This window comes from Xenopus laevis, chromosome 7S, assembly GCF_017654675.1.
Source record: "Xenopus laevis strain J_2021 chromosome 7S, Xenopus_laevis_v10.1, whole genome shotgun sequence".
Classification (NCBI taxonomy): domain Eukaryota; kingdom Metazoa; phylum Chordata; class Amphibia; order Anura; family Pipidae; genus Xenopus; species Xenopus laevis.
The window spans coordinates 65,624,025-65,638,759 of NC_054384.1; the positions used below are offsets into that span (position 1 = coordinate 65,624,025).

The 14,735-nt window shown below is 42.2% G+C and overlaps 1 long non-coding RNA gene across 1 annotated transcript; it reads left to right on the plus strand.

The window, feature by feature from the left end:
* The first annotated feature begins 1,120 nt into the window (after positions 1 to 1,120).
* LOC121396107 lies at positions 1,121 to 9,559 on the plus strand. The gene is made up of 3 exons (XR_005962826.1): positions 1,121 to 1,181; positions 3,939 to 4,302; positions 9,500 to 9,559. It is a non-coding gene; the product is annotated as an uncharacterized LOC121396107 (long non-coding RNA).
* Positions 9,560 to 14,735: the final 5,176 nt, after the last annotated feature.

Sequence of the window (14,735 nt, forward strand, 5' to 3'; positions counted from 1 at the left end):
AGGCAGGTCTGCTAGAAGAGCGTGTATGGCAGTAAGGTCTGGTGTAGTGCAGGCCGGGCTCGGGTTGAGGCCCTGCGTATCTTCCACATCCGCCATATTTGAATCGTCCGACTGCTCTACTTCTTCTGCTGGTTTCCCAAAGAATTTCTCGATGTCCCGGTTTTTTTTCACTCCCGCTGGTTTCGGGGTAAGGCTAGTAGTTTGTGCCTTTTGATTCCTTCTCATGACAGCGGGTTATGCGACTTTTAACAGGCTAAAAGAGGTAGTAAAGCCGGAGCTCCAGGGAAATGCGTCTGTACTAGTGTGGCATCAGGACACGCCCCCCACTGAGGGTTTTCTTGACTTTATGAAGGCACAAGGCTATAGGCTGGGTAATACGGTGTACTCTGAGTACCGCTCCACTCATGTATTATAAGAGACAATGTAACCCCTTCTTTAACCGATAACTATATCCAATGTCTCTAATAGGATTTGTGGCCATATAAAGGAAATGGCTTCAGGCTGTGTATACATGAGTATGACTCGTGTATTATAGTAGATAACATACCCCCGACTTTAAATGATTAGAATATTAGATGTTAGTGTGGGGTTCTTTGATCTTCTAAAGACACAGGGTAGCAGGCTGAGATATACAGGGATCTCTGAGTTCCACTCATGTATTATAAGAGATATTGTACCTCCACAGTAAGTCACTGAGGTTTTGTCACAATATAAATGCACAAAGTTGCAGGCTGAATTCTACAGGGAACGCCGGTCACTTTGTTTTAGTTCTTCGTTTTTATCATTTTTGCTTTTTTCCCCCCTAAAACTGTTGATTTATCTTGTTACCTAATAGTATGTGGCAGGTAAGATGCTGCAAGGTAGAAGTTATGAGGTGATTTTCATAACTATCTCCAAAATCACCAAATTTAGGAAAGGCTCGCAGCTTGGTGCTTCAGAGTAGAAAGACATGCACACCCAATTTGGATTCAGGGGAATGTCTACTTTCTGAAAATAGATGTTTTTTTGGGTGAATGTACATTTTTCTATCTTTGCCCCACAAATTAATGCTGTAAATGTGTTGATTTTGCAGTACCTGAAATGACAGACCATGTGGGGGGTTTTCAAAGCTGCGAAAAGACCCAACGTCACAAAAAGACCCGAAGTTGAAGTCCTGAAGCCTCGAAAGGACCCAAAGCCAGGTAAGAAGTACGGTCCACTGAACAATGTGTTTTTTATTTTATTAAACCCCTGGCTACTAATGTATTACATATTTCCCAACTGTCCCATTTTTAGACGGACAGTCTCTCTTTTGCTCAACCCGCAGTCCCTCGTTTGTACTGGAAAGTCCAGTTTTTCTGTGCACTGAACAGCCAGAAAAAGAAACAAAGTTGCTAACTTAATTGGCTTTTGGCAGAGAGCCCAGAACAGCCAGAGCAGCAGATAAGATACTTTTGTAACAATTTCGAGATACGCAAATAAGTATTTGTAACAATATAAGATAACAGGTCCCTTGGGACTCACAGCTTAAAGGGAAATTCACAGAAATATGTTCAAACTTTTATAACCCGACAAATTTTGTAAAATGAACATGGTAATTAGGGAGTGTGGCCACAAAAATGAGCGTGGTCAAAAAATATTTGCACCAACTTTTTGCCCCTCTTTTATTTCCAAAATGTTGGGAGGTATGGTATTATGTTAGTACTATATAGGCCCCTGGCCACCAATGTGTTTTTTAAAAATATTCTATGGGGCCCCTTGCTACCAATTTGTTTTTTTTGTTTTTTTTAAATATTCTATGGGGCCCCTGATCACCAATGTTTCATAACTTTTAAGAGGGGGCCATGGCCACCAATGTTTTTTTGGGGATCCTGGTGCAAAGGTTTTTGTATTTTTTAATTTATAGGGGAGGGTGCTGGCCAGCAATGATTTTTTTTAACTTGTAGGGTGGTCCTGACCACCAGTGGCTTTTTATAAATTATGTGTGGGGGGTTAGTTTGTAGCGCTGATGTCTATGTGGGCTTTTTACTGTGGTGTGGGCTTGGCAGAATCTGGGGTGGGCCTTGGGCACTGGGCCGGGGTTCTATAACATAAAAAGGCACAAGGCTGCAGGTTGAGTTATACAGGGATCTCTCTGTACAGGCTTTGAGCAAACTTACGGACTGTTCCAGCTAAACTGTACTTAGTACAGGGGAATACATATGCAGCCATAGTTTTTATGGGATGTCGATGTACAGGCTATGAGGAAACTTAGAGACTGTTTCTGCTGAATCGGGCTTATTATATGGGAATACCTATTCTGCCATAGTTTTATGGGATCTATCTCTAAAGGCTATGAGCAAATTTAGGGGACTGTTCCTGCTGGATTGTGCTTAGTAGAGTGGAATACCTATGCTGTCACAACTTTATGCGATCTCCCTGTACAGTCTATGAGCAAACTTAGTGGTCTGTTCCTGCTGAATTGTGATTAAGGGATACGGTCATGGGAAAACATGTTTGTTTCAAAACACATCAGTTAATAGTGTTGTGCCAACAGAATTCTGCGCTGAAATCCGTTTTCAAAGAGCAAACTGATTTTTTTTTATATTTAATTTTGAAATCTGACATGGGGCTAGACATATTGTCAATTTCCCAAGTGCCCCCAGTCATATGACTTGTGCTCTGATAAACTTCAGTCACTCTTTACTGCTGTACTGCAAGCACCAGCAGCCTAACAAAAGAACAATAGGAAGCTTACCAGATAGCAGCTCCCTAGCCCAAGATAACGGCTCCCTGGTAGATCTAAGAACAACACTCAATAATAAAAGCCAAGTCCCACTGAGACAAATTCAGTTACATTTAGGAGAAATAACAGCCTGCCAGAAAGCAGTTCCATCCTAAAATGCTGGCACAAGTCACATGACTGGGCACCTGGGAAACTGACAATATGTCTAGCCTTATGTCAAATTTAAAAACTAAATCTAAAAAAAATCTGTTTGCTCTTTTGAGGAATGAATTTCAGAGCAGAAGCCTGCTGGAGCAGCACTATTAACTGATGCGTTTGAAAAAAACATGTTTTCCCATGACAGTATCCATTTAATACAGCGGGGAACACCTATGCAGCCATAGATTCATGGAATCTCTCTGTACAGGCTATGAGCAATCTTAGGGTCTTTTCCTCCTGAATTGTGCTTAGTAAGGAGGAATATCTATGCTGCCATAGGTTTATGCGATCTCTCTGTAGATTCTATGAGCAAACTAGCAAACGTAGTGGATTGTTCCTGCTGAATTGGGCTTAGTACAGGGGAATTCCTATGCTGCCATTGCTGAAGCATTGTTGCTGGCGTGGTGTTCTCTTCTTCCGGCGAAAGGGATACGCTGCTATATTTTGGAGCAGTCCGGGCATAGTGTTCCAGCCTGGCGGCTGCATCTGGGCTTTCTCTCTGGGTCTTGTTGCCACCCATAGTGTGAAGTGGTGTCGGGTATGCCATACTTATAGGATTTGAGCTTCTAGCCAGTTGCCACCGGGGTATTCAGGATAGTTGTCACGGAGCTCCAGAACACACATCTGCTCAGCGCCCCGTGCAGACCACACACACGAGTAGTTTCTTTTTAGTTTTATTATGCAAGTAATAAGGATATGTTTTCTCAGCCTGGTGTAAAGCTGCCAGGGTAGTAGGGGAGGGATGCTGTTGCACATGAGAGCTAAGATTGTCAGCTTGTAAAACTGTATAATGATGGAGCAGGCACTCATGGAACAATCTTTAAGACAGACATATAAAAAGAATGTACCTTTGAGTTCTGAATAAACTACGTTCTTTTTACACATCTGTCGAAGATTGTTCCATGAGTGCCTGCTCCATCATAATACCGTTTTCATCTGCTCCCCTAGCTGAAGGTTCAGGGTGGTGCACCTGGACCTCCTCTATTTCTTGGTGAGTTAATACTTTTGATACCTCATTTTGTGTTATTATTTGCAGAGCGGCTGGGAGGATTATCTGCAAAGCAGCTGGATAATATTTGGAGCAGCTGGATTATCTTCAGAGCAGTTTTGAGGATTATCTACAGAGCGGTAGGGAGGATTATCTTCAGAGCGGCTGAAAAGATTATATTCAGAAGGATTTAGAGTTTTCTCTGCAGAGCGTCTGGAAGATTTCTCTGCAGAGTTCCTGGGAGGAGCAGCTGGAACATCTTCAGATAGGCTCGATAATCTTTAGAGCGGCTGGATTATCTTCAGAGTGTCTTGGAAGATTACCTTCAGAGCGTCCGGAGTATCTTCAGAGCGGCTGGGAGGATTATCTGCAGAAAGAGCGCCACTCCCAACATGCTGTTGTGACTGTAGAGGTAGGAAAGTGCGTCACTGTGTGTCTACATCTAATTACATTTTAAATATGCCATGTAACAGGCCCATTGCTACTTCGGGCCTGTTATTCACTGCTTATGCTTTAAATTAGAAGATTGTCTTTATTAGATCACAACCAATCTTAAAGGAGAAGGAAAACTAGTGACCCATATATATCCATATATCTATCTATCTATCTATCTATCTATCTATCTATCTATCTATCTATCTATCTATCTATTATCTATCTATCTATTGGGACTTAATCCCTTAGCCACAACGCCCCATAATACTGTATTGTAATAAGTAAACACATTTTAAAATATCAATACAAGGCCATATTTATTTACCACCATGCCATGTCGTACTGGTTAAAAACAAATTAAAAACAAGCAGCGCTGCATGTAGGAAGAGGGATCCCTCTATGAGATATGCTGTCACCCCACATTCCTTAGATAATGTTCCTGCTGAATTATGCTTAGTACAGGGGAATACCTATGCTGCCATCATTTTATGGGATCTCTCTATACAAGATTTAATCAAACATTAGTGCTTTTCCCGCTGAACTGTGCTTAGTACAGAAGAATTCCTATGCTTCCAAAGTTTTATGGGATCTCTCTGTGCAGGCTATGAGCAAAAATAGGGGACTGTTCCTGCTGATTGTACTTAGTTCAAGGGAATACCTTGCTTCCATAGTTGAATGGGATCTCTCTGTACAGTATATTAGCTAATTTAGGGGATTGTTCCTGCTGAATTGTGCTTAGTACAGGGGAATACATATGCTACCATCGTTTTTTGGGATCTCTCTGTAGAGTTTATGAGCAAACTTAGGGACTGCTCCTGCTGAATTGTGCTTAGTACAGCGGAATACATATGCTGCAATCGTTTTATGCAATCTCTCTGTAGAGGGCAGTGATCGGAGTTCACTCTGACCCATGCAATTTGACCCATGACTTTCAACCCATGATCTTTGACCCGTGAACATTGGACACCATCATTATGGTTGCTGATCTTAGCCTTGGGGGCTCTTGCAACCATCTGCTTTGTCAGAATTCCCTCATTTGACCCAATACCATTGACCTATGACCACCATAATGGTTGTCACTTGTCTGCCTTGGTGGCTCTTGCAGCCACCTGCTTTGACAGACTTCCCTCTGACCCATGACCTTTGACTCATGCCACTTTAAACATGACCATTGACCGTTATGAGGTACGCTTATCTGCCCTGTGGGCTCTTGCAGCCATCTGCTTTGGCAGAGTGCTATCTGACCCATGGCCTTTGACCCATGACCTTTGATCACCACAATGGTTTTCACTTGTCTGCCTTGGTGGCTCTTGCCACCGCCTGCTTAGTCAGAGACCCATGACCTTTGACGCATGACCTTTGAGCACCATCATTAGGTTCGCTTATCTGCCTTGGGGACTGTTGCAGTCATGTTCTTTGGTGGAGTGCCCTTTGACCCATGTCATTAAACCAATTATCTTTAAACCATGAACTTTGACCAACATTTGCTCTTGTGGGGTCCCCTTTGCCCCATGCTCCCTTAACTCTGCTCACTTCAATTCCCCTAACTTTTTAATCAAAAGCTCAACTATCTAACCCAAGCATCTTCCTTTATGGATATTTCAGCCTTCTGCTTTGATGGAGTACCTTTTAACCCATGCCCTTTGACCCATGCCATTTACCTATGACCTTGAACCCAAGCCCTTTGACCGCCATAATGAGGTTCACTAATTCATGTGCTAGGTTACCCTGCATGACCCCTTACTCTGATCTTATTCACTTCACCCTCTCTTCCTGGTTATCCTAACCCTCAAATTTTGCACATAACCTTTGACTCATGACCATTGACCGTCATCATGAGGTATACTCATCTGCCATGTGGGCTCTTGCAGCCATCTGCTTTGGCAGAGTGCTATCTGACCCATGACCTTTGATCACCACAATAGTTGTCACGTGACTGCCTTGGTGGCTCTTGCAGCCATCTGCTTTGTCAGAGTGCCCTATGACCCATGCCATTTTACACATGACCTTTGACCCATGACAGTTGACTGTTATCATGAGGTATGCTCATCTGCCCTGTGGGCTCTTGCAGCATCTGCTTTGGCGGAGTGCCTGCTGACCCATTACCTTTGACCCATACAATTTGACCACCACAATGGTTGTCACTTGTCTGCCTTAGTGGCTGTTGCCACCATCTGCTTTGAGGGAGTTCCCTCTGATCCATGCAATTTGGTCTCCATCATGGGGTTTGCTTATTCCTCTGCTAGGCCATCCAGTCAGACCCCTAGCTGTGCCCTTATTCTAACGGAGGTCTTTTTTTTGTAAACACCAATTTATATTCTTTGTATCTTATGCATGACCTTTAACCCATGCTCTTTATTGCAACAGGTGATACCAGCCTGCCTTCACCCTGCTAGTAAGCACCAAGTTAAAATCTGAGTATGGAAGTCAAACAAAAATGTAACAATATCCCTCCAGTTTCTTCGTGTGATCAGCACAACATAATTTGCAGCTGTACCTTTACTTGGACGGCCTTCAATGCCATTAGACCTTCGACTTTTGACACATGACCTTCATGACAGCCATCATGGGGTTTTCTTATCAGCTGTGGGGGCTCTTGCAGCCATCTGCTTTGGTGGAGTGCCCTCTGACCTATGACCTTTGACCCATGACCATTGACCGTCATCATGAGGTACGCTCACCTGCCATGTGGGTTCTTGCAGCCATCTGCTTTGTCAGAGTCCCTTTTGACCCATGACCTTTGACCCATGACCATTGACCATCATCATGAGGCACACTCATCTGCCATGTGGGTTCTTGCAGCCTTCTGCTTTGGCGGAGTTGCTTACGTTTCTTCAAGGGCACTCTTGCAGCCATCTGCTTTGGCGGAGTACACTCTTTTGACCCATGCCATTTGACCTTTGACCATTGACTGCCATAATGGTTGTCATTTGTCTGCCTTGGTGTGGCTCTTGCAGCCTTCTGCTTTGTCAGAGTCCCCTCTGACCCATGACCTTGCCGCCATCTGCTTTGAGGGAGTTACCCCTGATTCATGACCTTTGAACCATGACCTTTGACCACCATCATAGGGTTCGATATGTGCAGCCATATGCTTTGGTGGATTGCCCTCTGACCCAAACATTTGACCAATGCCATTTGACCCATGACCTTTGTCCCATGCCATTTGACACATGATCTTTGACCCATGAACATTGACTATCATCACGGTGGTCGGCTGCCATTGTTTTATGGGAACTCTCTATACAGGTGATGAGTAAACTTAGGCACTGTTCCTGCTGAATTGTGCTTAGTACAGGGGAATTCCTATGCTGCCATATTTTTTTGAGATCTCTCTGACAGGCTATGAGCAAAGTTTGGGAATGTTCCTGCTGAATTGTGCTTATTACAGGGGATTGCCTATGCTGCCATAGTTATGGGAACTCTGTTCAGGCTGTGAGCAACTTATGGACTGTTCCTGCTGAATTGTGCTTCCCTATTTTTTGAGATCTCTCTGTACAGTCTAAAAGCAAACTTAGGCATTCCTGAGCTGCCTGTTTTCCTTGTTGTCCAGTTTGGATGCCAGGGTTGGGTTTTGGCTTTGTAGAGTGTGCACTTGTACCCCCAGGGGGTTGCACATGTCCTCTAATCTTTAGATCCTTCTCTCCGCTCCAGTTGTCCTCTGTGTCAGTGTCTGGAGGTCATCTTGTAGGAGGGAGAGGTCGGTCTTAACCACCTCCTATTTTTACAGATAGGGCTGCCCAGCAATTGTTTATTGCGGTGAATAGCAGCCTGGTCTTAAAGCATTGTGCCACCTAGATTCAGTGCATAAAGCTTAGTTCAAAGGAATACCTATACTTTTTAAAAATGACTGCCTTTTTCTCTAATAATAAAACAATGTCTTGTACTTGATGGTAACTAAGTTAAAGTTTATATGTTTTTAGCAGAATAATAGTTCAAAGGAATACCTATACTTTTTAAAAATGACTGCCCTTTTCTCTAATAATAAAACAATGTCTTGTACTTGATGGTAACTAAGTTAAAGTTTATATATTTTTAGCAGAATTAAGAGATGGAGATCAAAATCCCTTCTACGGCTGGACAAGATTATACAGAAAATAGAATTTATGCAAATCTCTCTCAAAATGTTTTCCCTGCTGGTAATAAAAAGTTCCTTAAGTTACCTGCATTTTGGGAAAAAAGTGCAGAGTATGTTTTCCGACTGGCGATTTACTTTATTGTCGGTGGCAGAACAACCCGGATGCACCCAAAGAAGGAGAGAGCAATGGAGGGGAGGAGAATGCGACGAAGGGTGGGTAAAGAAAGCAATGTAGGGAAGGGTGACGAGGGAGGGGAGAGCAAAGGGCTAGGGGAAGGTAGAAGACCTTTTTAATGGTAGCTCCCAGCGCCCCCTTTCATTGAGTCGTAGGACCTGCCTCTTCTGCCTGCTCCTAGTTCTGGCCCTGGCCAGTGGAAAAACATTTCAGGGATATGTTTCACCCATGGTAGCACAAATTTAAACGTGGGCATCATATCATCCAGTGTGCCATTTGTCTTTAAAGGCATTCACAAGTTATTGCAGTGTAATTACCAACTTCTGCTCCTAGATGGCAGTGTAGAGTTGTGTTGGATCTATGTTACCTGTATATATAGTGTTTGGCCACTAGAGGGAGTGAGAGTAGTGAAACACATAGAAAGGGGTGGAGTTTAGAAGAGAATTGGAGACAAGCCACAGGCTTCATCCTGTGATGCACATCTACTGAAGAAGCCACCTTGCAGGAGAACCACAACCAGGACCCAAGTGAGTAGGAAGTGTGAGGCTCAGTTAGCATAGGTTTAGTTTTCTTATAGTGCACTGTAGCAGTGTTATGAGTCAGGTCAGGACAGTGAGCCAGAGGTTTTTGTGTGGGCTAAAGGGTTATGGGCTCATATTGGTGGTTGTGTGTATTTTGCAAATAAAAGTCTATGATTCTGTGGGGTGAACCTACAGTTAGTGGGAGTTTTGGACTTGGAACCTAAAGTATGTTGGTTTCTAAAGTGACCTTCAATTTGATATTTTCTCCTTCATTTTTTTAGTCTATATCTTGTTACAGAAATGGAATTGTACAAAAATTATGGCAGATTTGAAAAGTTTATGTTGTCAAAAAAAACCATAATATAGGTTTTTTAATGGATTTTTTTACATTTGTCTTTATCAGGAATATGCAAATAAGAAGCAGAAGAAAAGAGAAGGATATAGCAGAAGGGATAGAAGAGAGATCAGAAGACAGAGGAAGACGTTTGCCTGGGACACTCTCATGGTAAGTATTATGGCTTTGGTCGGTACAGAACATGTTTGTATTTAGTCCAGCATTGCTGTGGGAGATATTGGGGGGTTGATATTGTGGGTTATTTTTTGCATAGAGCCCATTTTTTAGGTTTTTAGTGTGATGTGGTTGGTGTAAAATTCTACAGAAGGTTTTTTTCATGTTGTATATTTTGTGGCAGTTCTAGGACCACTTGCTTAATTTGTTTTACAGGTATGGGATCTGTTATCTGGAAACCTGTAATCCAGAAAGCTCTGAATGTCAAGAAGGCTTTCTCCCATAGACTCCATTTTATTCAAATTATCCAAAATTTTAAAAACAGTTTTCTTTTTTTCTCTGTAATAATTAAACAGTACCTTGTACTTGATCCAAACTAAGTGATAATGAATCCTTATTTGAAGCAAAATCAGCCTATTGGGTTTATTTATTGTTTAAATGAATTTCTAGTAGACTAAAGGTATGAGGATTCAAATTACGGAAAGGTTTGTTACCAGAAAACCCTGAGCATTCTGGATAACAGGTCCCATACCTGTACTGAAGATTTCTACCAGTTGGGGAGCTAGGATTGCCTGGATGCTAATTTGGATAAATAGGATAATGATTTTTTGTTCTTTAAGAAAGGAATTTGGAAGTTGGCCCAATTAAGCAATTACTTTTGAGACCTCATTTTGTGTGATTTGCAGAGGGTTGGGCAGGGCCGAATTTCTTCCCCGGCCGCCCCTAGGCCGCGCGGTCCGACCAGGCGGCCGCGCGGTCCTATCGCCCGCCTTCCCAGCGCGCCGGCGAAAAAACGCCCCTATTTTTTGCCACCCTAGGCCCGGGCCTATGCGGCTTTGCGCAAATCCGGGCCTGGCGTTGGGAGTATTATCTTTGGAGCGGCTGGGAGTATTATCTTCGGAGCGACTGGGAGGAGTATCTTCAGATCGTCTGGGTGGATTATCTTCAGAGTGCCTGGATTATTTTTGGAGCCCTTTGAGGATTATCTTCAGAGCACCTTGGAGGATTATCTTCAGAGCAGATGGATTATCTTCAGAGCGGCTTTGAGGATTATCTTCAGAGTGGCTTGATTATCTTCCGAGAGGTTGGATTATCTTCAGGTCGGATGGGAGGATTACCGTCAGAACGGCTGGGAGGTGTATCTTCAGGCTATTGACACATGTGGATTTTCACAGAGGTTCGCAACGCGGTTTAAAAAAAAAAAAATGCCTAAGATTGAAACTGCTAGCGTATTTATGCAGAGGTTGGCTTTTTTAAAAACTGCACTGAAACTGCGCCGAACATCCGCACGTGTATCCATAGCCTCAGAGCTGCTGGGAGAATTATATTCGAAACGGCTGTGAGGATTATTTTCAGATTGGATGGGAGGATTATCTCCAGAGCGGTTTTGAGGATTATCTTCAGAGCGGCTATGAGGATTATATTCAGGTCGGATGGGAGGATTTTCTTCATTGCGACTGAGAGGATTATCTTCATATGGACTAAGTGAATTATCCGCAGTGCAGATGGGAGGATTATCTTCAGAGCAGCTGGGAGGATCATCTTCAGAGCGATTGAGAGGAAACTGAGAGGATTAATTTAAAAGCTTTTGGGAGGATTTTCTTTGTTGTGATTGAGCAGATGATCTTAATATGGATTGAGTGAATTATCCACAGTGCATATGGGAGGATTATTTCCAGAGCGGTTGTGTGGATTATCTTCATAGCTGCTGGGAGGATTATCTGCAAAGTGTCTAGAAGGATTAATTTAGGAGCGGCTGGGAGGATTATCTTCAGAGTGGCTGTAGAGGTAGGCAATTTTGGTGCTTTTTTTTAAATTGGCACTTCCGAGGGGCCCAGAGCACAACCCAGCCTCTCATTAAAGGGATGGTTCACCTTCAAACAACTAGTTGTTTTCCGATAGATCACCAGAAATAATGACATTTTCCAATGACTTTCTATTTTCTATGTGTCGCAGTTTTTCAAATATTGAAGTGTAAAGTGTCATTTTTTACCTTCTGAAGCAGCCCTGGGGGTCGCCGACTCTGTAAACTGTTCTAAATGGATACATTTAGTTGATACATTTCTTATCTTTGTCCCTGCTGAGCAGAATCTCTGGGTTTCATTACAGGCAGCTGTTAGAATTGATACAATAGTTGCTAATACTTCAGAGATGCTGCTGAGAAATGTATCAACTTAATGTTCCAAAATTGTAACAGTTCAGAGTCTGCACCTGATTTACTGAGCTGCTAGAATCAAACACCAGAGACAGGAACATTCAACTTTCCATAAATAATGGAAAGTAATTGAAAAAAGTTTTCAGTTCCAGGGAATAATCTAAAAACAACTGAATTGAAAAAAGTCTTTGGAAGGTGAACAACCCCTTTACAGAGGGTCCAGTATATCCATTGTAAATTTAGTGACATATTCAGGGGCTGTAGCTGAGATTTCCTCAGAATTGTATAATTCACTCATTTTGTTTATCCAGTCTTGGATTATTGGGGGCTGCAGCGATTTCTATCATGTGGGGGATCAGCAGTTTTTGCCAAATTGAATAGATGAGGTGCTATAGTAGAGAGGGACAGTGAAACATTTCTGGGACCATATAAAGGAACAAGGATACAGGCTGAGTTATACAGGGAACAATGAGTATATTTTGTGTATTATAATGCATAATGTACCCCTACTGTAAATTATAAGGATTTTAGAATCCATATAAAGGCACACGGCTGCGGTGAGTTATACAGGGAACTATCACTGTATAACTCATGTATTATGTATTATAACAGAGACTGTACACCCTATACTGTCATTCATAAGGATATTAGAAGTCACTTAGGGGTTATTTGACAATTTAAAGGCAAAGAGTATGGCAGCCGCAGTAACTGCACTGACTCAATAGGCCACACATCAAAAGCAATGCTCTGTTTACTTAATAGTCTGTGTATGTGCTGCCACATCTATAGAAATAAATGTCATATAAACCTCACTCATCAACAGGGGACAACTTCCCCTTTAAGAGCAGGACAGAGCGTGACTTTCCCAACATGGGAGGTGACAGTTGGTTCAGTCCGTTGGTTGGCCCTGTGGTGAGAGGTGAAGAGTACTTTCCCCTCATGGGAGCTTTTTTTGCGCAAAAAACCTTTATGTTTATCGTGCGAAAAAGAGAGGGAATCTGGCAATGTCCCCCACAGACTAGCAGGTGGTGTGCCTCTCCCTGATTTTAGTGAATTTGGATATTTTTCCCCTAAACAATGTGCGTTGGGAGAGCCTTTAATCTTAGTGCTGGTGGGGAGACACAGGACTTTTTTGTGATTTAGGCATTATGCAGGCTGCCAGCAAATTACTTTTTTCACCATTTTTTTATTTTTTCTTAACAGAAAAGGGGGAAAAATAACTTTTTTTTTTTTTGGGACCCTGTAGCACACCATAAGGAACTAGGCGGTGGGAAGCAGAGGCACGTGCCATGGGGGAAGTGGGGTGATGAGTGGGGGGACATACAGCAGGTTCCCATAGAAGAAGAGGAGACTTTTACCCTAGGGTTTGACAAGTTGGTTTAGTCGTTGGTTGGTTAAGTCTATATTCCACTCAGAGATATTTTCCAAAATAACCTTACTATTAGTAAAACAAGAGGGGAAAAGGTTGCGGTCACGCCCCCAAGCAGATGTTGCTCTACTCCCTGATTTTAGTTGAATTTGGAGATTTTTCCCCTAAAGAATTGTGCTTGGGAGAAGCCTTAAATTAGTTAGTGCTTGGTTGGACGACAACAGACATTTGGCAGTTTATTTAGGCTGTCTGCTAATTACTGTTGTTGAGAAAACTTCCATGCATTCTAGAGACCGAGGCTCAGTACCGGTTGCTGGAACTGATACAAAGCTCAAACTTTAGGGGAAATGACATTTCTGCCTTTCCTCTATTAAATAGGAAATATTAAATATCTAACTTCCCTTAACTTGCCTTATCATTCTCTTTTCTATACAGATTGCTACAGTGCCTTCTCCTGCTTTTTTGGACCGCAACTTCGGTGATTCACACCTGCCCATTAACCACCTGGGAGTTTTTTTCTTCTCCATTCGTCATATAATTACATCTATATTCTGAACAGTGTAAGAGAGCCAGGGTTCCTTAGGGAGACCCCCCCCCCCTTGGGTGGCCCGGCCCTTGTGCCGCCCCTAATTTTTTTTCCCCATCGGGAATCTTCTTTAAGAGGTAATCTTGCAAATTCAACTGATTCAGCACATGATTTTCACGCCAGAGAGTGTCATAAATTCACCTGGGTGGTCCCACGTGCTTTGTGACATATGGCCCATACGCGTTACTGTATATTGTAATTATTAGAAAGCAATCATCAACAGCATTAATAATGGCTTTAATCATTGACTGGAACAATGTTTCATACAAATGGGAGAATCATTAGATAAGGAAAAATTAAACCATGGGTGTTCACCATTATGTATATATTTAGTTATTTTAGGATGGCTACTTCTAAGCAAGCTTTTCCAAACTGCGTCTTCATTAAATGTTTGATTACTTTTCGACGCTTTCCAGCTTTCAAATGGGGTCATTGACCCCATCAAAAAAACAAATTGGTCTGTAAGGCTACACAATTATTGTGTATTGCTACTTTCCTTTCAAATCAAGCACAATGGTTGCTAGAGTAATTTGGACCCTGCAACCAGATAGCTTTTAATTTGCCAAAACTGGAGAGCTGCTTGAAGAAAAGCTCAATAACTCAAAACCCACAAATAATAAAAAGGCAAACCAAGTGGCAAAATTGTATTAGAATATCATTCTCTGCATCATACGAAGATTCATTAAAAGGGCGAACAACTCTTGATTTCATTTTGACTGATTATGTCTATTTGTCCCTCTAGCGTTTCCCGATGGACAAGAAGCAGAGAATCCATCTCTTCTGGTAATGCCTCAGTGTAAAACAATCCTCTCTCATCTGAAACTGATGTTTCCCTTTCACATCTTCTTATAAGCTCTCCTTAAGCAGCTGTCTGTCTGCTTCTATCTATCTATCTATCTATCTATCGCACACACATACACATATAACATACACATACACACACAACACACACACACACATATATATATATATATCATTAATATATATATATATTATATATATTGCACTCTTTAATCCACAG